The 24,772-nt window shown below is 43.7% G+C and overlaps 1 long non-coding RNA gene across 1 annotated transcript; it reads left to right on the top strand.

Moving 5' to 3' along the window:
* Nucleotides 1–297: 297 nt before the first annotated feature.
* Nucleotides 298–24,152, top strand: LOC110197723 (uncharacterized). Its single transcript, XR_002321553.2, has 10 exons — nt 298–580; nt 3,237–3,262; nt 7,503–7,568; nt 7,884–7,977; nt 8,086–8,196; nt 10,627–10,701; nt 13,337–13,440; nt 15,151–15,223; nt 19,331–19,488; nt 23,773–24,152. It is a non-coding gene; the product is annotated as an uncharacterized LOC110197723 (long non-coding RNA).
* The last annotated feature ends 620 nt before the right edge of the window (nt 24,153–24,772 follow it).

Raw genomic sequence — 24,772 nt, forward strand, 5'->3', positions numbered from 1 at the left:
TGGGGAGAAAATTTTGTTCCGGTTTATAAATAATAATTTATAAAGTGAGCATCTCCCAAACAAAATCTGGGCCACTGTATAAAACAGACCGAAATAAAACCAGACTAGGCTGGCTTCCCAGAGAAGGGTGGGGATGAGGAGGGGGTGGGGTGGGAAACAGAGCACAGCACAGCACAGCAGTAACAGGAGAAGGCCCAACTGAAGAAGAAAAAAAAATTTCAATTGTCAAAAAGATACAAAATTAAACCTTGTTGCAAAATAGATTTTTACAGGCAGTGATCATAGCTGTAGACAGAGAAAGAAGCCAGACATAATCAATCAATAATCTCTTATTAGAATACCACTGAGTGCTCCTAAAACAGTAGAGAGCCACTTGTCAGGCCTAAAGGTGTTGGGGAAAATTGTCAAGGCAACCCACCACCCAATAGGAACAGACGTATCTTGGGCTTCTGAGGTTGTAAAAAAACTCTTGGCTAGAATTCACTGCAGAGTGAAGAAGCAGGAGGGAGCAAGGCATGCACACTTGTGGCCCATCTGCACTTACAGGCCCGCCAGAGCTCTGATAGCAAAATCTCCCAAGGTAAAGTCATTATCACTTTCTTCATTTGGGTCTTGAGATATTTGGGGAGGGGGGTAGAAGGGGGGAGTCCTTCTTTTGGAGTAACTTCCATCCCTGGCAAGTTCTACTTAGAACTTTCATTTCTTAAATTTCAAGCTGATGCCTTTTCAATGAGGGTGGGTGGGGTGGGAGGAAGGGAGAAAATTTGGAACCCAAAGTTTTAAAAACACATTTAAAAAAAATATTTCTGCATGCAACTGGGAAATAAGAAATACAGGAAATGAGGTACAGAAATCTATCCTGCCCTACAGGAAAATAGAAGGGGAAGGGGATAAGAGAAGGTGGGGGAGAGATAGAAGGGAGGGCAGACTAGGGGAAGGGGTATTCAGAATGCATGCCATCTTGGGTTGGGGGGAGGGGCAAGATGGGGTGAAAATATGGAATTCAAAATCTTGTGGAAGTAAATGTTGAAAACTAAAAATGAATAAATTTATGTAAAAAAAGGGAAAAAAAAAGATTTCAAGCTGCAAGTGGTCTCAGTTTCCTCTAGTACAAAATGAAGGGCTTAAACCAGATATTGTTTAAGGTCCCTGATTCCAGGGACCTAGAATCTAATCTAACCCCTTCTCATTTTCCAGAGGAGGAAACCAAGGCTTCATGAGAGGAAGTAACTTGCCCAAGGTCACACAGCTAGTCAGTTCTTTTTGAAAGATAAGATCCCTAGTGCTTTAGAGCAGCATTGGTTAAGATGCTTAATGAGTTGTCCAGAAAGTGCAGGATCTCAGGGCATTTTTTCTATGTTCAGAATTATGGGTTTCAATAGTGGTGCTCCCACGCATGTCCAAAAAAAAATCCCATGAGGTTTTAGGGCCATGTGCTCTCTACTCAGGCTTTACTCTCCACCCACGAGGTGGCGCCATGGTGCACGGAGTGCTGGGCCTGGAGTCAGAAAGCCTGGGTAACTTTGGGCAAGTTGCTTACCAATGCTGTTTGCCTCAGTTTCCTTATCTGTAAAATAGGGTTAATAACAGCATCTACCCCCTACTCCCTAGGCATGATCAGATGAGATAATATTTGTAAAGTACTTAGGCGTAGCACATTGCCTGGTACATAGTAGGGGCTTTAAAAGGCTTGCTCCCTTCCTTTTTTCTACCTCCCTCCCTCCCAAAATTGGACTCTACCCCTTATTTAAGTTTTGATCCAGGCTTCGAAGTAAAGCTACCACCCCCCACACGTTTAGGTGTTCCTTCTCCCGTTACAATGTATATTTTTTCAGAGCAAGGACTATCTTACTTTCTTGCATGTGCACCCCCAGCATTTAGCATAATGTGTAGCACAAAATGGGCGCTTAAGAAATGCTCTTTCTGTCTAGCTCTCCAGAACTAGAACCTAGGTCTCTTGATCCCACTTAATCGATGCCATCCTGTAGAATGGGCAAAGCTGCCCCTGGGATAAACTGAGGCCCACTTTGAAAACTGTAACTTGGAATATAATCATGTTTTCCTTTAACTTAAGTGAGAAAAGGTGAGACTCCAAGGCCTAGGAGAGCTCAGAAGAACATAACTTGTGGTATCACAATGATATTCTAAATTAGATTGTCCAGCCTAATGCATGGTTCATTTGGGGGGAAATGGGACCTATGACCTCAAACTGTATCTCTCACATGTAAGCACTATATAAAAAACAGCTATTGAGAGAAAGGTCATTAAAAGAGCTCAGGCTTTGGGATTAGAAACGGTTACCACTGCACCCTGCCCACTCCCCAGGCAAGCATTTCATTTCTATTAGTATTAATAAGGAGTACTTAGTATTAATACCAGGAATTAGTTAATAAGGAATATTTAATACTAATATTAAAATACCAATATGGACATTCATATTTAATATTCATATAATGAACATTCATATTAATATAATTAGTATCCATAGGACTTCTGTAGCAAGACTGTCTCAACTTAGCTCGATCTGGGCTTATCTCTCCTTAACCCAGTTAGAAGCCCTGCAGACTCTGAAACTTTTTTTGGGGGGGGGTAGGCAATGGGGTTAAATGAGTTGCCCAGGGTCACACAGTTAGTAAGTTTCAAGTGTCTGAGGTCAGATTTGAACTCAGGTCCTCCTGACTCCAAGGCCAGAGCTCTATCCACTTAATCACCTAGCTGCCCCTGAAACTTTTAAAAGACAATGGACAGGGGCAGCTAGGTGGCGCAGTGGATAGAGCACCAGCCCTGGAGTCAGGAGGACCTGAGTTCAAATCAAGCTTCAGACACACAACACTTACTAGCTGTGTGACCCTGGGCAAGTCACTTAACCCCCATTGCCCAACCCCCCCCAAAAAAAAAGACAATGGACAAAGGGGACATTTCTAGGAAGAGGAGAAAGAGAAAAGAGGAAAGGAGAGAAGGAAGAGTCACGTACTAACTAAAGTGCGGACTAACCCTCTTTCAGATTAAAATCCAAAAGAATTTACCACTTCCTGACTTGGGATGAAATACTCTTCTAGAAACCATAATTTTGGAATTTAGAACATATAAAAAATTCCCCTTCCCTGTGCCATTCTACAGATTCTTGGGAGGGGGTAGGAAAAATTGGGCTTAAAATCTCTCACTGTTAGGGATCGCAGAGGTCATGGGATCAGAGGTCTAGAAAGGTCATTTAATCCACCTCCCTTGTTTTACAGGTGACGAAACCTTGAAGGCCCTAGAGGTAAGATGACTTCAGGTTGAGCCTTCTTTCTACAGCACCATGCTGCTGCCCCTCCTAGTCCACCTTGGGCCCCATGCTGGAACTCCCTTTATAGAAAGCCTCTACCAGCTTACACATATTTACACGAGAAACAAAACTGCACCTTAATTAACAATAGAACTGCAGAAATTCAGTTATCCTAGTTCAAGTCCTAGCTTTGTAATTACCTACCTGAGTGACTTTGGGCAAATTATTTCCCCTCTCTGGGCCTTGGTTTCCCCCCTCTGCAAAAGGAGAGGTTGAACTGGAGCAGTCCAGGACCCTTTTGGCAGACCGGTGAAATCTTTGAACCCCTTGTCAAAATAATTAATATTTTTTAAAAATTGAAGGAAACGCTTAATTCCATTTAGAGGTTACCAAAAGAAACACGTCATTTTTCCCATCCAAATTCACATGCAACCTAAAATCTAGTGTCAAACCATGGACCAAAGGTTAACCCCTGGAATACAGGATCTCTAAGATCCAGTTCCCAAAATCAGTGGACTAAGGTGATGTCTACTAAATCACCAACACTAAATTCACCCCGGTTCAAAGTACTTCCTTAGTCTTTTTTTTTGGGGGGGGACAAGCTGTTCACACTGTTTATTTGCATCTCCAAGGGGGGGAGGGAGGAGAGTTTTGTGGGGTGGTTTTGTCTTCACAGACAGTGAGTGGAACTCATAAAGGGCCTTTTCACTGAAAGAGGGCAGAGAAAAGGAAGGACATTTAGGGAAGGCACAAAGAGTTGGGGCAGACCTTGGGTAGGGGGAGAATCGGCTGGAATGACAGAATAGGCAAAGGAGGGAGGTGTGAAGGTGGGGTAGTCGAAAGGCATTGTGGGGGTGCTGTATCCCTCCCATACCAGGGACGAGGGCAGGGACTTTCAGTGGCCAGGCTGGCCTGGAGGGAGCCCACCCCCACTGGGTCTCAGGGGTCTGTTTCAAGACATGGCCCATGGGGTCTGTGGCTCATGGCACTGAGCTGGGGATGGGGAGAGGTCTTGGGAATTCAGAGCCAACAGATTCTGGGACAAGAGAGTGTGCATGTATGTGTATACATTGCGTGCATGTGAAGAGGGCACCCCAAATCATTACCACAGATAACTTTGGGTTAAAGAGATGGATCCTGGGGCAGGTAGGTGGTGTATTGGATAGAGCATTGGCCCTGGATTCAGGAGGTCCAGAGTTCAAGTATGGCCTCAGACATATAACACTTACTAGCTGTGTGACCCTGGGCAAGTCACTTAACCCCATTGCCTAGACCAAAAAAAAAGAGAGAGAGATGGCTCCAAGCAGTTGGGGGTGGGGATATTTCTAGCACATATATCCAGAATTAGGGGGAGGGGTAGCAGCAGTCAGGGAAATGTTAGATCAAAATAAGAGGAAATCATATCTATTTTCATAGTGAAAAACTGCCCACATAAGTATCCTGGGTACATACCTAATTTCATATCTAATGTTTCAGAGGGGAAAATATCACTAGCATTGAAATCCTTATGTTACCCCTATTCATACCACATGGGACACCAGTCAGGAGTGCCAAAACCCATGTGGTTAAGGATGGCCTCTAACCTTCCATGACCTACCAGTCCAATAACTGTCAAAAAAAAAAAAAGGAGAGGCTGGCAGGACTTCATCTTAGGAGACTCATGCTGGCTCCTGGTGGTCACCATTTACTTCCCTTTCTTAATACTTCCAGACTCCCTAGAATACAATTTTCCTGGGCACTGCCATCTAGCTCATTAGGCTGTAGCTTTTAGAATTCACAGAATTGGGAACTACTGGACCATGGGGTCATGGGTGTGAAAGAAGTGCTCTTCCTGGTAGTGGTTGACTTGAGCAATCACAGGGGTGGGGAGGGAGTTCTTATCCCCAAACTCCTTGGTCCACTAAAGGAATGACCACAGGCCAGCCAAGATTGGCCTTCATAAATGAAACCCTGATCCAGAAGCAAGCCCAGGGAGAGCTGGCCTCAGTTCAGCAAGGAGATGAGTGTGGGCCAGGCTACTCCAGGGGGAGGGGCTCACGGACAGCCCAGCTCCCACAGCTGGGCCTGGGCCTGGGGCCCAGGACATCTAGGGTGTGCATTGCCCTTTCCCTCAAAGTAAGGGCCCAGCTCCAAGACTTTGGGTCTTTCTAGACCATGCTGGGCTAGAGGCAAGGGCACATCCTTTTGTTCTCCACCAAACCCAAACTGGCCAGCAAAGCAGATAGGAGAATGTGGCATAAGAGAGGGAAAGTAGAGTCTCTTGGCAGCTGCAAATCAAGTCCCCTCCTACCCCTCCTACCAAAGAGAGAAGCACCAGATGGGAGAAGGCCCAGGGGATCAAGGTGGGGAGAGAACACGATCAGCTAGGAAGAAGCATGCCAGGGATACCCCCAGCGACAGACGGCCTTGGGTATACCTTGGGCGAGGTTGAGTGCCTCTGCGGGGGAAGTCACTCGACCTTTGTGCAACTGCATTCCCCCTCTCCAAGGTCTCCAAGGGCCACTGCTGTGATTCTGTAGGGGCACCTGCTGCCCACAGGTGGGAAGAGGGCCTTGCTCCTGGCCACCCCATGTCCCAACTGCATCTGGTTCACCCTAATCAGGTCCCCGGGGGGGGGGGGAGGCTAGCATTTGAGGACAAGTTTGGTCCAGACTGACTATCTCAGTAGCCTAGCCCTGGGAGGCCTAGGTCTTGTCCCCACTTTGGGAAGTGGAACATGGAGGTCTAGACTCACCAACAGGTTCTAGACCTGGCCTCTGTATCTGAAGAGAGCCTGAGAGTTCAGAGCAGCACCTCCAACAATGTCCCTACATTCTAGAGCAGAAGTTTACCAAGCAAAACTCAATACAGCAAGGACTCTGGGAGTCCTTCCACTGAGGTTGAGGAAAGGAGGCCCAGTTTTCACTGAACCAAACCCCATCATCCATGCCAGGAGTGTGTCTGGGGAAGAACCATCTTCCCCTCCACCCCCCGCCCCAGAGCTGAGGCCTCATCTGCAGTCTCATAAGTGCAATTCTGGTTCTGTATCCCAACCTCCCTTTGCTCAGCTGGTTCCAGATTTACAAGCGCCCGAAAGGAGGAAAGTTCTGCTTTCCCACAGCCCTCCCTGAGTCACTACAAGCAAGCAGGACCAAATACAGTTAGCTCCTAGGGAGAGCTGGGGGACCCTGGAAGGAAACACCCACACCGGGAAGTTCTTAATCCATTGACAGGCACAGAGCCAGGGAGGTACAGAATCCCAACGGGGCTTTACTCATCCCCAAGAGGATAGAGGGCCAATACTCGGATCCAGCTCAATGCTTCAGCGACATCCCTCACCTCCGAAAGACGCAACAGGCTGGAGGCAGGGACTCGGAGGGAGGGCCCCGTGTTTCTGCTCCATCAGCAAGGCAGGGTTGCGAACTCTTCACAAACTGCACAATCCTTGTTCTTGTTTAAGAGGCAGGGGAGGGAGGGAAGAGTACATCTGTGTGTTTGTAAATGAGTTTAGGGGACTGTGGCTAGGTTGAGCATGTGTCGCTTGAATCGATGGTTCTAGCTGGCTCTGTCTGTCTGAATGTCCGTGTGTCCATATGGATGCACTTGGCTGACTGCGTGTCTGGAGTGCTTCCATGTATGTGAAGACGCTGGGCCTTGGCACTGAGTGGCTCGAAGGCAATGTCAGGGCCAGGGGACAACGGACCCTGGGGGCCTCACATTACAAAACAACATCTGTTTCTTCATATCCAGGTCTTAGTCTGTGCTGGCTGTGACATCTGCCCGAGGGCTTTAGAGGCCCTGCTTCTCTTCCTTGTCTAGGGGTACTTCCTTAGTCTTTTTCTTTTTTGTTTCTTTTTTTTTTTTTGTCTAGGCAATGAGGTTAAGTGATTTGCCCAAGGTCACACAGCTAGTAAGTGTTATGTGTCTGAGGCTGGATTTGAACTCATGTCTTCCTGAATCCAGGGCGGGTGCTCTACCCACTATACCACCTAGCTGCCCCTTCCTTAGTCTTAATAGGCATAGTAAGGATTGGGTGTTCAGTTGAATTAGTCACCATCATAAAACCATGGGATGAAGTTGAAACAGCCCTCTAGATCCCTTATAACCACCTCCTCCTGCTTATCTACTTTCATTTTCTTAGTTTTGTCACCCTCGAGGTGTTGGCTACCCAAGGGGAGCTATCTTTGTGCATTTTTTTATTATTCAAATGATGCTTCACTTGGCACTAGTTTTATTCAGTGCTTCTACTTCTCAGGGGTACCCACTGACTCTGAGTAGAACACTGAGGACACAGGCTCACCACTGAACTTGGTGCCAAGAGGTAAGTGCTCCAAAGCTCAGAGCTTAGAGTCACCCAGCTTGCTTAAAGGCCTTCTTTCTGGAAGGTGAACCATCTCCCCCCCTCCCCCTTTGGTTTGTTTCTACTCACCGTGACAACCAGGAGCCTGCCTGACAGGAGTGGCCAGGTGGGTGTGACATGATAATGGAGGAGCAGTTAACAATCCAGATGCTCAGGGAAAAGGCAGTTTGTTTTTTTCCTAGGATCTGAGAACATCTCAAGACTGGTTTGAACCCTTGCTAGAAAGGGGACGGACCACAGAGGATGTTTATTTTTAAAATCTATTTTCTCCTACAGGTTAAAACAATGAATCTGTTTCCAATGCCTCTTTGGGTGGTTTTTTTGTTTTTTTCCACGGAATCTCTGCTTCCCATCTCCTTGGTTTATTCAGGTGAGTTGAAACTGACCAGACTTTTGACCAGGCTGAAATGGGATGATGCTGGTGTGTTTGGCAATTTGCTTTCTTTTCAAGACAAATAACCAAAAAACTACTTTGTAGCTCCTGTAAAATACTATGACTCGCCTAAGAAGGGGATTACAAGAATCCTAGACACAGATGAAAAACTGTTCAAACCGCAATACCAGTTTGTTCCTAACGACATCACCCCAGGTAAATCATCATTTTGTTTATATTTGGCAAAGCTGCTGCAGCCCCCAAGGGGAAAAGAGAAGAATAACTTCTACCAAAAAGAGTAGCTGAGGGGACAGCTAGGTCTGGGAAGAGAGAGCTCAGGGAGCGTAATACATGGATGTGGCCCTTGTTTAGATATGTGTTCATTTCACTTTATTGGTCATGAGTAAAGACTATATACAGTTAAGCTACCCAAAAGAGAGAAAGGAAGAAATGAGGGAAGAGGAAGAAAAGAGGAGAAAGGCAGTTTTATTTGTCGTCTGAGCCATATAGCTTTCCACTGAGTACATGTATTAAAATCAAGATCAAATACTGCCTCTGACACTTAACTAGATGTGTGGTCAGAGGTGAGTCATTGGACTTGTCTGCACCTCAGTTTTCTTCATCTATAATATGTCACTGGACATTGTAGGCCCCAGAAGAACATGAGCAATGGTACCAAGCAGGTCGAGTGGTTGGGGCCCCTGTCATCTCCTCTGGCTAGAACATAGAGGCGGGGGCAGGTGGGGAGGGGGGAACAGCAGAATGTAATGGACACAGGGTCAGCTTCAGCATCAGAGAGAGCTGGGTTCAAGTCCAGTCTTTGACTCATATTGTCTCTGTGACTCTGGGCACATCACTGACCCTTCCAATGCCCCCAGACAATCCTCTGAGACTAAAAGTTAAGAGGAGGTGCTGATCTGAATTAGTAGAAGACGTAGAAGTAGTAGAGTGGGAATTCATCCCACACAGAAAAAATAAAAAATAAAGCCTCAGGCCCTTTTAGGCAGCAGCTGTTGAGGCAGCGTCTATTCTGCGCTCCTGAGCCTTGGTTTCCCTGCCTAGGAATGGCCTGATGCTATAAGGGCTTGTGATATCTAGTCACTATCTTGTTCAATGCCAACAGTCACCTCCTGGCTAATCCTCTCTCTCTTTTCCAAACCACATACATGGGAAGACTGACATGGAAAAAGAACACAGGCATACGACACTCGGGAAAGGATTCAGTTGGCATGGAGGTTGATGAAATATTTTTATCCTAAATTATCATGTCATTTTACACTGTCACTTCAGAACCATACAAATCATGGTTAAAAAGATGAGCAACTTATTGGGAAACTTGCTGGGCCCTATGCTCAGACCAAGCCGAGAGGATTACTGGAAACTTCCAGCCTTTTCTGGGGTCCAGAAATAGGCAGATGAAATAAGGGAGCCAAATGTTGAATATTTAGTACATCTGTACAGCTCAGGCCCAGAGGGGGTGGCATGCTGTCAGGCCATTTGTAACTTCAAATGTTATTTTCTAGTTTCTTTCTTCATGTAAACTCTTATATTCCCATTATCCATCTGGTTATTTCAGTGTGTATTCATGCCCTGAATACCCACTCTCAACTGAACAGGCTGTCACTATATGTATATTCTATGTGTCTGTCTATCTCTGTCTGTCTGTCTGTCTCTCTCTCTCTCTCTCTCTGTCTCTCTGGGTCTCTGCTCTGTCTCTGTCTTTGTCTTGTCATCCCTTTTTGTGTCTGTGCCTTATGTGTATGTTTCTATTTTTCTCTCTCCCTGCCTCTCTCACTCTGTGTCTCTCTGTCTCTATGTGTCTCTCTGCTTCTGTGTCTCTATCTTTTATCTCACTGTGCCTTTGTGTCTGTCTCTCCATCTCTCTGTCTCTCCCTCCCTCTCTGTCTCTTTTCTCTCTTGCCACCACCACCCCCACTCTCTGTCTCTCTCCCTGTCTTTCTCTGTCTCCTTCCCTTCCTCTTGCTATCTCTGTGTATGTCTGTCTCTCACACACACATGCATAACAGACACAGTTCACACATATGAAAGGTAAGGTCTAAGGGGCAAGGTTATGATGGGGAAGGAGGGGGTCAAGAAGGGCTTCTTGGAATAGTTAACCTTTGAATTCCACTGGTAAAAAGTTTGGCGGGCACTGAGAACCGTCTGAGCAAAGATACGGAGCAGAGAGACTGCAGGGCATGTTTTTCCAGTCAAGTGCCTACTCCTGGTCACCTGAGGCCATGCCCAAAACGGCTTAGCCCCTGGCCTCTGGTCACCTGCACTTCTGCTGCTGCCTAGCTGTTTCCTTTCTGCCCTGCAGCTTTATCCACAACTCCCCATGTCTTTGTTCTGAAGACTTGCAAAGCTGTGTGGCACATTGCCGTGCTATAGAGCTAACCCAGAGGTTTGTGGGGGATGTAGTTCCTAAGAAAGACATGGTGCCATCTGGGCCCAGGAGTGGCCTTGGTGCTTTATTTTCAAGGCTTCCATGCCCATTCCCAGTCACTGGTATACACTCTAGGAAGGCCCCCTGAGGAGAAGGCCATGCTTGGAGGGCATCTCCAAGGACTCTACACATGGGAGCTGGTGGTGATATTATTCAGTTGCAGCAATAATCTCCATGTTAGATCTCATTTTTTGTTTCAGTTCCTATTTTCAAAAAGAAATTCTTGGTAGAGGAGTACCAGAACAATTCTCAAGGCCACACTTGGCTCAAGAAAGGTTGGTAAAGTTTAATTATCATAAATTGTCCTTTCGTTTTACCTTTTTATTTCAGATGCATAATGTCTAGGGCAGTAGCTAAATACTTCTTGGAGAACTTGTGAGGCCCTACTCATTCCATCCTACTTCACTTCAGCACTGCACACACTGAGTAGGGCCCAGACCTGTACTTGGGCAGCTCAGACCCAGAAGCAAGCAAGCTGTTTGTGCCTTCACATCTTGGCTATTTCACCTTCTGGGTGATTTTACTGTTCTCAGCCTTCATAAACACCCCCACCCCTCCCTATTACCCCTGGCTGATATCATGGAGCTCACTGCACATACAGACCGCTAGGCAGTATGTTCACACACATACATGCACACACATGCACACGTGTACACACACACATACATATACTCCCCCCCCATCATTGACCGCGCTGGCCTGAATAACTCCTACACAAAGACACACCACACCGCAATTGACACGCTGGCCTTGTGACTCCTACATAGACACTGTACACTATATATGCTAGCCTGAGTGAATCTCACATGTGCATGCACACACACAAGCTTGTCACTGGACACACTGGCCTGAGTGACTCCTACAAAAGATACGCACAAACTACTTATTGAACACAATGAGCTGAATAGCTCCTACACAAAGACACAGCCCTCATTTGACATATTGGTCTGGGTAATTCCTATAGACAAACACACATCCCTCACTGGACATACTGAGTTGTGTGATTCCCACACACAGACACACACAAACATGCCTCATTGAACACACTGACAAGTCAGTGACTCCTCCATAAACACACACACACACACACATACATACACACCCTGATGTATACACTGAACTGAATGACTTCTACACACAGACACACATCTCACTGGACACCCTATTCTGGGTAATTTTTACATAAATAAACACACCTCACTGGACACCCTGGATTGTGTAAGTCCTACACAATCACACTCCTCTCACTGGACATATTGGCCTGAATAACTCTCTATATAGACACACAAACACTTCCCTCTTATTGACCACAGAGACCTGAGTGACTCCTACATAAGCATATGTACACACAGACACATAACCTCACTTGACATGAATGCATTGTGACTCCTACACAGAAATACATATGTTTGAATACCCCTTTGATGGACACAATGGACAGAGGAAATCCTACATAGATCGTATACCTCCCCTTGAAAATGTTGTCCTGAATGATTCCTAAGTACACACAGACACAGTAGGCTGAGTAACTCCCACACACCAACAAACACACACACATAACTCATTGGAGACTCTGGCCTGGCTAGCTGCTTCATAGACAAACATCACTGGATACCCTAAAATGTGTTACTCCTACACACACACACACACACACACACACACAGCCCTCACTGGACCCAATAGGCAGGATGACTCCTGCAGATAGACATACACATGCTACCCTCATAGGACACATTGACTTGAGGGAATCATACACACATACACAAATACATAACTCTCAAAACTGAACACACTGCCAAGAGTAACATGCAAACAGAAACACACACACTACCCTGACTGGACACATTGACCTGAAAGATTCCGACACAGAGGTGTTAGAGCCCCTCAGTAGACATACAGATAAGAGTGATTCCTGTACAAACACACACACATTCTCATTAGACACACTGGCTTCCTACATAGACATATAAACATACACATACAAACACGCACCCCTTATTTGACACAGGGCTGGATGACTCCTCCACGTAGACACACACCCCTTCATTAACCACAATGGCCTGAGTGACTCCTGTGCTAACACACTAACAGATACACACCCCTCAGCTGACACACTGAACCTTGTGACTCCTACAGATATACACATACACACTGCTCACTGAACACATTGGCCTGAGTGATTCCCACATACAGATACAAACACACAGCTCTTGAACACAGTGGCCCAATTGATACTCAGACACACACACACACACACACACACACACACACACACACACACACACACACACACACACACACACACACACACACCCTACGCCTCTCATTGAAAACAATGGGATGAATGACTCCCACACATATAATCACACATCACTGTATACCCTGGGTTGTGTGACCCTACACTAACACACATCTCTCAGTAGGCACACTGGCCTGAGTGACACATATATCCATGTCACTAGACACATTGCCCAGAATGACTCTCACACAAAGACACATATAAAGAGAATAAAAGGGAGAAATAAAGGGAATAAAGAGCTAACAATTAGAGAGTTATCTCCGTGATGAGAAATTGTGGACTAGTTGTATCTACATGTCTGTGAGTATGTGTATATGATAATGTGTACATAAAAATAAATATATATGTACACACATACACATAGAGATCCACACGTGTGTGTATGCACTCGAGATTGTTGTTGACAATAGCTTGATATTCTTCTCCCCAATTCATCCTTCCCTGAATTCGCACCCATCAATTCTTTTCCCCCATAATTGGAAGGGTTGGGACCAATATCTTAATGACCACACTCGAAGAACATCCCTGAGTGATATAGTTATACATATCTTGCTGCTACATAGTTCAATCCTAATAGTGACTTCCTAACTAATGCTCATTTTTTATTCCAGATACTGCAAATACTGACATGGACATGCAAGAATCATACACTAACTCAGATGAATATGTGAAAGATTGTTCTCTGAAGACAAGAAAAAAAGCAACTGGAGTCAAGGTTGATAAAGTCTAATTATAATAAATTGCTTGAATGAAAGAAAAAAAACGGAAGGAAGGAAGAGTATTTAGTAAGCACTTACTGTGTGATAAACACTATGCTAAGCTCTTGGGATACAAATAGAAAAGACAGTCTCCGCTTTCAGTGAGGTTACTTTCTAACGGGAAAGACAACACATGGGGGAGTGGTAGCCAGGGAGGGGTGATTGACTCGGGTAGAAGCAGGGAAGATTCTGCGGAGGGCAGGACATAAATGGCATAAGCTTTGTGTAGTGTGTGGTCAGGAGGGGAAGGGATACGGATCACAACCTGTCTACCATACCTTAGACTGCATCATTCTCACATATATCTTCCCATAGAGTCTCCCATGGTGAAGGAAGGTGGGGGGGGGGCGATCCAATGTATTGGGGGCCTTCCTCTAGCTCTCCTGATCTTGTATCTCTAATAGTGCAGCAGGTAGGTTGTCCATCAGTTACCTTTTACTCATTCCAAATGGCTGGCCTACCTCCTTTTCTAGTCATGCATCTTTCTAATAATATCCTTTATACCAGTTTTCTCATTCCATTCTCCATTGGCTGTACGGTGCAACCTAGTCACATCCTCTCCTTTGCTCTTTGGAGAACCCTCAAATTATGATGTTATAAGATTCCCAGCTTTATGATATCACTGGAAAACCATCAATTTTTCCTTTGCTTCAAAGAGAAATCTGAGGTCATTTGAAGCACTATGCCCCCTTTCCTTCTACTGTTCAATTCTAGACACATTTAATTTTCCATCCAAAGTGTTTGTCCTCTCTTTACTGATGGACCAACTCAATGGACTGTCCATTGAAGTTCATGGGATTCTTTATCTACTTGGTTTTTCCTGTGTGGATACTGAGGCATAAGTCTCCCAACGAGTTGAGTGGACCCCCATGGAGTATTTATGGGAGGGCATGGAGAAGAGTGGCACAAGATAAAAAGGTAGGGATGGGTTGTGATCTGTATATACCATCTAGTCAACCTCCCTATATTAGACTGGAAGCTCCTTGAGAACACAATTGTCTTTTGCCTTTCTTTGTATCCCCAGCATTTAACACAGTGCCTGGCACATAGAAAGTGATTAGTAAATGTTTGTTGGCTGGACTTACATTACAAATTAGGAAACTGAGGCAATAATCACCCCCAGATTTACAATATATACATTGATAGAATTTTATGAATTTTTTTTAAAAAATGCATATATTGTTCTAGTATTTTAGTAAGAGTACTGCATTTAGGATCAGAAGACCTGAGTGTGAATTCAGCCTCAGGCATTTACTAGCTGTGTGACCTAACCCCAACGTCTCCTAGACTCAGTTTCCTCTCTCTGTAAAATGACACTAATAAGTTTTGCATTACCTATCTCACAGAGTTGTTCTGAGGCTCAGATGAGATGATAATATATACATGGAAGTGGCTACATAAAATATGAAGCACTCCAGAAATCAAAAGCTATTTAAATTGTCAGTAGGTACCTTTGTATGTTCACAGCCACATCCACACAGTAAGTACTTTGTCATTTGGGTAGCCAACATAGTAATATAGGAATCAGCTGACAGATCAAAAACAGAATCATGGCAGATGGGTTGAATCTGTGTGTTTGTGTGTGTGTGTGTGTGTGTGTGTGTGTGTGTGTGTGTTTTCCCTCTCCCTACTTTAATTAGTGATACATAACTGGCCTTTTCTTGCAGAAGTCATATTGCTTGCCTGTGTATTATTCCTATTTGCTTTGATGGGTGGAGCAGCTGTGTATTCAACCATATAGTAAGTATATTTATAAGCCAATACATAGAATATTTTTTTCATTCAGTGATGGACCTAGAGTTGACATGGTGCAGTGGAAAGAGTACTGGATTTGTGGTCAGAGGAACTAAATTCAAATCCCAGCTCTGCTATTTTTTAGCTGTGTGACCTTGGGAAAATCACTGCCCCTCTCTGAGCCTCAGTTTTCTTCAACTGTAAAATGATGAAGTTAGACTAGATGACCTTTGAGGTCCCTTCCACCTCTCAATCTCTGATCTTATCCATGACCTGTATCTTCATCACTAGATCAGTACATGAATTATACAGGAAAATAACTCTTTCATGGCTTTGCAGGAACTAAAGGGAGATGTTACAAATTATGAGAAAGTACAAATGGAAATGAATGAGCGAATCACTCTTTGCTCAAGCCAGTGGTGGACAGTCTTGTACTATAGCCTTACTAGCTGTGTAACCCTGGGCAAGTCACTTCACACTGTGTGACTCAATTTCCTGATCTGTAAAATGAGCTGGAGAAGGAAATAGCAAACCACTCCAGTATCTGTGCCAAGAAAACCCCAAATCAGGTTATGAAGAATCAGAAATGACTCAACAACAGGGTCTGGTGAAGTTTGTTTTTTGGTTTTTTTTTTTTGGAGGCAGGGTGGATGGGAGTGACTTAGATCTATTTGAAGGCAGGGGGAAAAGCAGCCAGTTGAAAGGGAAAAATTAAAGATTGTAGAGGGACAAGGGATGGCTGAAGATGCAGTCTGCTGGAGAAAACAGGAGGTAATGGGATGAAGCATACGTGTAGAGGAGTTGACCTTGGCAAGGAGAAAGGCCATTTCTTTGTCAGAGACTTGGGAAAAGGAAGAGAGAGTAGATGATGTTAGGGAGTTTTGAAATAGAATGGGAGAAGAGAGAGCTCACTTCAAATGGCCTCAGTTTTCTCAGTAAAATAAGAGGCAAGGTCCTTAGCTGAAAGGGATGAAGGAGAAGGAGATATGGGAAGCTTGAGGAAAGGAAAGTTTGGGTGAGATTCTGTGGCAGTGAAATAGGGAATCAATTGGGGAGAAATAAAAGGGTTGCCTTTCTGTAGCAAAGGCCCTGTTGAAGTCAGGCAACATGAATTTTTAGCATGAATGTGTGACTTCCTTTAGTTCTAATCAGTAGTATGTGAGTAAGAGAAGAGGAAGTAGATGGTGGGAACAATCCAAGCCTGGGGCTTGGCAAGGCATGATTGATGACAGAACAAGGTGGGGTGGGGTGAGAGATTTGAGAGCAAGTAATGTGGAGTTGAACTGGTTAACTACAGTCAAGATTGAGAAGATAAAAAAGTAAAGTCAGGGAAGGAATAAAATGGCCTAAGAGACCACTGAAGGACACAGGATTGGAAATTTGTAGAGGAATAGGTTTAGAAGAAATGAGGCATGGGGAGAGATGAAATTATAGAAGGTTATAATCATATAGAGCAAGGGTTCTTAACCGGTTTTGTGCCTTGCACCCAACTAGCAGACTGGTAAAACCTGTGGGCCCCTTCTCAGAATTTTTTAAGTGCTAAAATAAAATACATAGGATCACAAAAAAAATACAGTTATTGAAATATGAAAAAAGCAAGGTCACAGGCCCCGGGTTAAGAACCCCTGATATATAATGTCAGAGTTTTTGACCAAGGAATTAGAACACTTGGAGGTAATCATGAGGCTCAGGGTGTGACCATCCCTGTGTGTGGCTGAGATGGAATGAAGGAGTAGGTTGTAAGATTTCACAAGATTGAGGAGTTGGGAGGTTAAAGAGTTTGAAGGAGTGGCAACATGGATAGTAATGTCCCCAGATACTAGGGCAAGAGTTGAGAAGGAGAGGAAGACAACAATACAGGTACTAACCTTTTAAGAAAGAGGGAGGACAATCTGGAGGTTGGTTGACAGTGGCCACCGTAATTTGAATAAAGTAGAACATTTTAAACCAGTGAACTTCAAAGGAGGAAAGGTTGCTGAGTGATGGCCATGAGGGTCTGGAAGAGGCAGTGGAGGGCAAGGAGTATTCTGACTCCCCCTCCCAAACCAGTGTGTTTAGGGATAAAAATGAAGTTTGCAGCCAGTGCTAGAGAGGATGGCCATGGATATTGTATCATCTGAGGGGAGCCAGGTCTCAAGAAGAGCAAAAAGATGAAAGGAGTATGAGAGAAAGAAGTCCAGTGTGAATGCATACAACCATTCTGGAAAGCAATTTAGGATTAGTTACTAAATGATGCATATCCTTCGACCCAATTATACTACTGCTAGGCTTATGCCCAAAAGAAACAGGAAAAGGTCCTGTATGTTCAAAATTGTTTATAATACCTCTTCTGTGGAAGCAAAAATACGTGGAAACTAAGGGGATGCCTATTGATTGAGGAATAGCTGAATAAGTTGCAATATATGAATGTGATAGGGTCCTATGGAAAAACTTATAGATTTCTGTTAATTTTTTAAAAATAGGTTGGATTACTACAGATGTGGAATGTGCATTCACTTTCAGATGAAGTCACTGTATCATTGGTTTTACTTAACTGTCTTACTTTAATACGAGAACTTCCATGAAGTTGATGTCATCTGTAAAAGTATATACTGTAAAAAAAACCCACAAATAAAACTTAAAAAAAATACTCTGAAGGAGGACGATGCCCTGGAGAGGAAAAAAGAGGCCAAAGAACAGTTTGTTCACTGTGGAATGGGAATTCCAGAGTGGAAAGGCTAGGCAGCTTGCAGTGGAAAATGGGTGAGGTAGGGCCAAGGTAAGTGGAGACTGTTAACCATAGAGACATTAATGAGTGGCAAATGAAGAATAACGTCCACAGTCTTGGAGTGATACATTTCACTACACAAGTAGACAATTTTCTCTTTGACTATCTGCATTGACACAAGTGAATGCTAGCAGAAAATTTTCTAAAGTACTCCAGCACATCTGTGATCTCTTTGAAGATGAGATGTTCAGTGTACTGCCTCCAGTAATGCCCACTGCAACTGGTTCATCCCTGATCATCCTGTGGAACTCTTGTCCACGTTCATTCATAATTTTGACACAGGGGGTCTACCCAATCTTCTAAGGCCCTTCCTTACTCTTGCCATAGCAGTGGCACATTGAAATAAAAGATCGGAACTCTGAGCAGGCAGCATGAAATAGTCGAAAGAGTCCTGGGTTCAAACTCCTGCTCCAACGCTTATTACCTCTTTGGGCCTCATTTGCTACATGTATGAAATGGAGATGCTAGTACTCCCTGATTAACAGAGTTGTTATGATGAAAGGGATATAGAAATGTGAGCCATTAAGAGCAACTAAACATTAACTCTATTATCTACAAATAAATTATCCATATTTATAATATATTCTCCCTGATTGATTAATTTTAATTTTTTTTGGTTATCAAACATTTTTCTTCCTCCTATCTCCCCATTTCAAAAGAAAGGGAAGGGAAGGAAAACCCTTGTAGCAAATAAGTACAGTTAAACAAAACAAAATCCCAGGTTGGCCACGTCCCAAAACATGTGTCTGATTCAACATATTATTCCATCACCTCTCCGCCACAAGGTTGGTAGCATTCTTTGTCGTTATCATCTATAATCATAATTGATCATCGTGTGGATCTCTACTCAACTGTTAATACAAAGCTAACCACCTCTTGCCAATCAGTATTCTTCAAAGGATTTTCCTCCCCAATTCTCCATTTGCAGCATATTATAGACCAAATACTATCTTGAGTTTTAACTTAAATCTTCCCTTAAGCAGGAAGGGAAATCTCTTGATAGGGGGAAAAAAACCTGAAACATACCATATTGTACTACAAAGCCAAAACTGTTATCTTATCTGCTCTTTTGGTATTATCTGTGCCACTCTTTGTCTCTCTTATCTCAGATCCCTGAGAGTTGATTAAGAGTTGGTTTTTCTAATGTGGATTCCTTGTTTATAAGATGTTCTCCCACGTTTCTAAGTCAACAGCAGATAGATAGATAGATAGATAGATAGATAGATAGATAGATAGATAGATATGTATGTATAGACACACACACACATATAATTAAAGGACATCAGTTGGTAGTCAAATGACAAAGCTTTGTTGTTGAAATGCTTTTCTGTGTGCTTTTCCTCTAGTGACCACTCAAAGCGTGAGGAAACCACAGAACCTGACAGTGTTGCTGAGACGCTTATACCATTAAAACCAGTACAGGAACTTGATAAGTGGAAGCCAAAGGAAAAATTTTCTGAGACTACAGACAACAAAAAAGAATTGGAGATATTACTCTATTTAGGTAAAATTTATGTAAAAGATCAATTTGCTTTACAAAGCAAAACTAAGGAAAATCAGAGCCTAGAAAAAAGTGGAATCAAAGGACAGGAAAACTTCACCTCTAAGGTCACACCTCGATTCAAATTTCTAAATGGAGTCTCTGGGGTCCTTCTCAAGGGTGGCCCCTTCTCAGTGCCCTGCAGGTCCTTGCTGGTGTTGGAATGCTTGACTAGTTCAATGTATTGCCAGTGAGCCCTGCCTAGTGACTCACAGTGAGTTAGTGGCAAAGATGAACTAGAACCCAGGACCTTTAACTTTAAGGCCTGCACTCTTTTTTAATTTAAAAAAAAATTTTAATTAATTTATTTTGAATTATCAACAATCATTTCCATAAGCTTTTGAGTTTTAAATTTTTCTCCACCTCCCCAAGACAGCGCACAATCTGATATAGGCTATCCATATATATTCCTCTTAAACATATTTTTACTGTAGGTAAGAATTAGAACCAATAGGAGGAACCACCAGAAAGAGGAAACAAAACACACAGAAGAAAAAAAGTAGCAAATAGTATGCTTCGATCTGCATTCAGACTCCATAGTTCTTTCTTTGGATATGGATAGCATTTTCCATAATGAGAGGAACTTTTTTTTTTAAGGCAATTGGGGTTAAGTGACTTGTCCAGGGTCACACAGCTAGTAAGTGTCAAGTGTTTGGTCTGAGGCTGGATTTGAACTCGGGTCCTCCTGACTTCAGGGCTGGTGCTCTATCTGCTGCACCATCTAGCTGCCCCAGGCCTACACTCTTTTTCTGCTTTCTACATGGCCTGCTCAAATCTGCCAAGGGAGGGGAAACCTGGCTTTTACTCCATCATTAGATTATCGGGCTCTCACCTCGACATAAGGTTTCTTTTGTATTCTCTTGCTCTCTCACCCCACGTAGGCTCGAGATCACAAAAGCTCAGAATTTCAGAGTTGGAAAGGTCCTCTTGGGCTGGCTCTTCGTCCTGGTTCTAGAGGATGAAAGGGAAGAGCCAACTCTCCCAAAATTGTCCCACCTTCTCCTGAGGCAACCAAGGCCTTTCATACTACCCAGGGCTACTTCCTGAAACATCTAGAAAAGGTAGAGGAAACAGGGGCAGCTAGGTCGTGTAGTGGATAGAGTGCCAGGCCTGGAGTCAGGAAGACTCATCTCCCTGAGTTCAAATCTGGCCTCAGACACTCACTAGCTGTGTGACCCTGGGCAAGTCACTCTACCCTGTTTGCCTCTGTTTCCTCATCTGTAAAATGAGCTGGAGAAGGAGATGGCAAACCACTTCAGTATCTCTGCCACAAAAACCCCAAATTGGCTCATGAAGAGTTGGACATGACCGAACAATAACACACACACACACACACACACACACCACACACACACACAAATACACATAGAAAGAAAGGGACAAGTAGAATGGGGGACAGAAACTAGTTCTGTGGTGCATGTTAGTGTGGTAGACTACCCTTATTGTATAGAGAAAGCCTTTCCTTTTGATGAGAGACAGTGTGGCTTAGTGGAGAGGGTACCTGACCTGGAGCCAGGAAGACCTGGATTTGAGTTCTGCCTCTTACATGTACCAGCTGTGTTACCACAGGCAAATCAGTTAATCTCTGTGAGCCTCATTTTCCTTATCTGCAAAATAGGAATAATAATCATTATATTATAATAATCACATATCATAATAATAATAACCTACAGTGCCCACCTAATGGAGATGTTGTAAGGTTCAAAGTCTTTAAAGTACTTTGCAATATCAAATTGCTTACCATCTCAGGGAGAAGGTAGGGAAGAGGGGGAGAGAGAGAATTTGGAACTCAAAATTTTAAAAAGCAAATGTTAAAAATTGTTTTTATGTGTAATTGGAGAAAACAAAGTATCGTTTTAAAAAAGTGCTTTGCAAATCTTAAAACGCTATATTGGAATCCAGTTTTTATTAACACTGAATTAATAACCTAGGTAAATGCTTTATTCCTGGTGTGCTTTTAGAGTTCATGTGATAAGAAATTAACCTTTTTAATGTCATTTTCATCATCGAACAATTTTCTTCATCATTACCTCAGATTTCCTCTTGTTTACCACCTTAATGTTTGATTCTTCATCTAAACCAGGGTTTCTTAACTTGGGGTACATGGATAGAATAGGAAGTACAAAAATGGGGGAAGAAATCCATCAGTATTTTCATATCAAAACCTGTGAGATCTGATTCCTTCATTGATTTAAAAACATGATTCTGAGAAGGGGTCTGTAGGCTTTACTAGATGGCCAAAGGAGTCCATACCACCAAAAAAAGGTTAAAGTGATCTAACGTCATATTGTCAAGAAGCTGCTAATGTAATTCCCCTGCATGTCGGGCCTTTGGTAAATGTTTATTGGATTTGTTGAAGTGAGATCTTAACATTTATCCCTACCCCCCCCCATGGCTCCCACTAAAAAGGGGATGGACCCTGTGACTGGCTAGATGTGGGAGGGGGGACAGTTTTCTGTTGCTACCAGGACAAGAACTAGATCCAAAACTGGCCTATCCCTTAAAAAAAGCAGCATTTCCAAATGAAACTGTTATTACAGTTATGAAAGACATTGATAAGCTGATAGACAACCAGAGGAGGTTGACCACAGCCTTGACATATTGCTGTTTGAGCATTAATTGAAGCAGCCAGAGTTGTTTAGAGATGGAGAAGAGAAGACTTAGAGGAAACAGGAGAATTGTCTTCAGGTATTTGAGGGGCTGTCATACGGAAGAGGGATTTAATGTGCAGAATACTGTCTTTCTCTGAAGACAGAGTTGGGAGTTGGGGAGGGTAGGGGTGAAACAGGCCGATGGGAAGGTAGGCAATTGCTGAGTCCTGGTCTCTCTTCTGCTCCTGGAAACACATGCTTTCTGGCTCTTTGTTTGCCTGCTGATGTCCACTGGCTTTAAGGGACATGGACCTTATTCTTGTTCTTGCTGGCTATGTATCTCAGGCTTTTTCCAGCGCTACGTAATCCTCTGTTGTTAGTGTATTAGTGTATGTGTTCTTGATGGCTAGTAAAAAAATTATATTCTCAACTCATTGAAACAATGTGGTGGGTATACAGATCTTGCCACCAATGCATACTAGTTCTGTGACCATGAGCAAAGTACTCAGCCTTTCAGTGTTGCAAGACTATAATTTGCAGAGAAAGTGCCAGCCTTCATTGGTAGAGGTAGTTTCCTCACCTGGGAGTACCTCATACCAGTGAAATCCACAGGGCCATTCCCTCTCTATGTCCTTCCATTTTTGTAAGAAGACAGAAATCTTGAACATGCATGTGGCTTGAGTGATGGTCTCACGAATCACTGGATTCACTGGTTTTTGATGAGCTGTGTCTATGTGTTATTAACTGGTTCCATGAAAACATAACATTAAGCTCTGCTGCTGGGGAGCAGAGGGCCCTGACCCAAGCTCCTTGTGTTGCGAGCCTAGGGCCTGGTCACTGGCTTTGTGTGCTGGGGTCTTCAGTGTTGGCAGTTGGAGGCTGTAGCGTTCTGGAAGCTTAGCTGGTGTTGAGCTGGAATCAGCAACACTGGAACTCTAGGGGTAGGATTGGGTAGTGTGGCCCCTGGAGATTTCCTGCTCACCCGGGCCTTTCCTTCCTTTTGCTTTCTTCAGCTCCTTTCAGATGGATGTTGCAGGGTATTTATCCACCTGGGACCCCTTGGAGCGCTGCTTCCCTTAGTTTTGCTGAGGCACTGAGAGACTGGGTTCTATAGAATGCTGGGGCACCTGGTGGTCTTCCAAGCTGGTTTCCACCGGTCCCCCAGGGCACCTCACTGAGGCACTCGGAGGTCCAGGTGTTGGTGTTCACCTGCTCTACCACCTGGGCTTCAGGATCTCCTCCTGGTATGCTGTAGTGGGGCTTTCCACTAGCTTGCTGGGGTGCCTCCCATTCTAAGCTGCTCCCCTTCCCCTAGGGCAAGAGGGGCCTTAATCCCTCAAACTACCTGAGCCAGTGAACTGCTGTACCTGTCTTTCTTCTGGTTCAGCTGTTTCAGGGTTTTTCCTGGGGTGATATTTTCTGGGCTTTCAGAGGTTACTTAGGGAGGGTAAGAGTGACTTACTTCTTACTCTTGGAAGTGGAAGTCAAAAAATAATATTAAGTTAAAGGACATTAGTGGGGAAAGTTACTTCCAAAGGATTCTATAATGCTAATCAATGTATTGGTGCTTGGGTAGGATTTCTAATATATACACAGGATTGATGAGAGGTGATTTTGTACTCATATATCAATGACTCACAAATATGTTTTATTTTAGTTTTGAAAACTGAGAGGAAGAAAAAGAGACATAAGAAAAAAAGGAGATCAGAGTCCAGGATGAACTTAAGAAGAAGAAGAAGAAAAGAATTAGCTCGGAAAAAGGGAAATAAGCATTTAGGAGTTAACGCCGAAGACATAAAAATTCTCGATCTGAGTAAGCAAAATGGAGAACTTCAGAAAATGCCTGAGAAGGGAAACTATGACAGAGGGAAAATGAAAGATGCTAAATGGGAGTATCAGGTCCTGCTGTCAGCAGGCCTTCCTTATCAGATTCCAGCTTTCAACATACCCAGCTTTAAAATGTTCAATTTGTGGTGAAAGAAAAGCCAAGTAAAAATAGAAGCAGAGAGGGGAGAATAAAAATGTTGTGAAGTAATAGTTCTCTTGGTTTTGTTTTTAATTTCTCCATTTCTGGAATAACAAGAACCTAAGTAGAGGAGAGGGGGCTGTTCCCATGGAGAGTCAATCAGAATAAGGTGGTGGGAAAATTCCCAGGCTGCCTGCCCAGCATGATGAGGCCTCAGAGTATGTTTTTGTGGAGGTGACCCTGGGTTCTTGAAGGCTCTGCCAGTGATATGCAGGCTCTGGCTGGAAAGGCTTCACATGTTGTCCTGGTAACAGGTTTAAGTATGCTATCCAAGGAGCAACATAGCTAAGAGACACATCACTAATATATTGGCCGGTGGAAGATTAATTCCTTGGCCATGGCAACCTGTGAATCAAAGACAATTTTTTTAAACGATCCTTAGTCTTGTGTAGCCCCCTTTCACCTCCATAGTGACAGTAGAGACAAGAACAGAGAGAGGGCTCTAAGAATCAGTTTTTAAATTACCTATGAACTCAATGAACAGCAGCTAGGGGGTGCTGCAGTGGATAGAGTGCCAGGCCTGGAGTCAGGAAGACTCATCTGCCTGAGCTTAAATCTGGCCTCAGACACTGACTAGCTGTGTGACTCTGGGTAAGTCACTTTACCCTGTTTGCCTCAGTTTCCTCATTTG

Source organism: Phascolarctos cinereus, unplaced genomic scaffold (assembly GCF_003287225.1).
Source record: "Phascolarctos cinereus isolate Bilbo 61053 unplaced genomic scaffold, phaCin_HiC Scaffold_8;HRSCAF=390, whole genome shotgun sequence".
NCBI lineage: Eukaryota > Metazoa > Chordata > Mammalia > Diprotodontia > Phascolarctidae > Phascolarctos > Phascolarctos cinereus.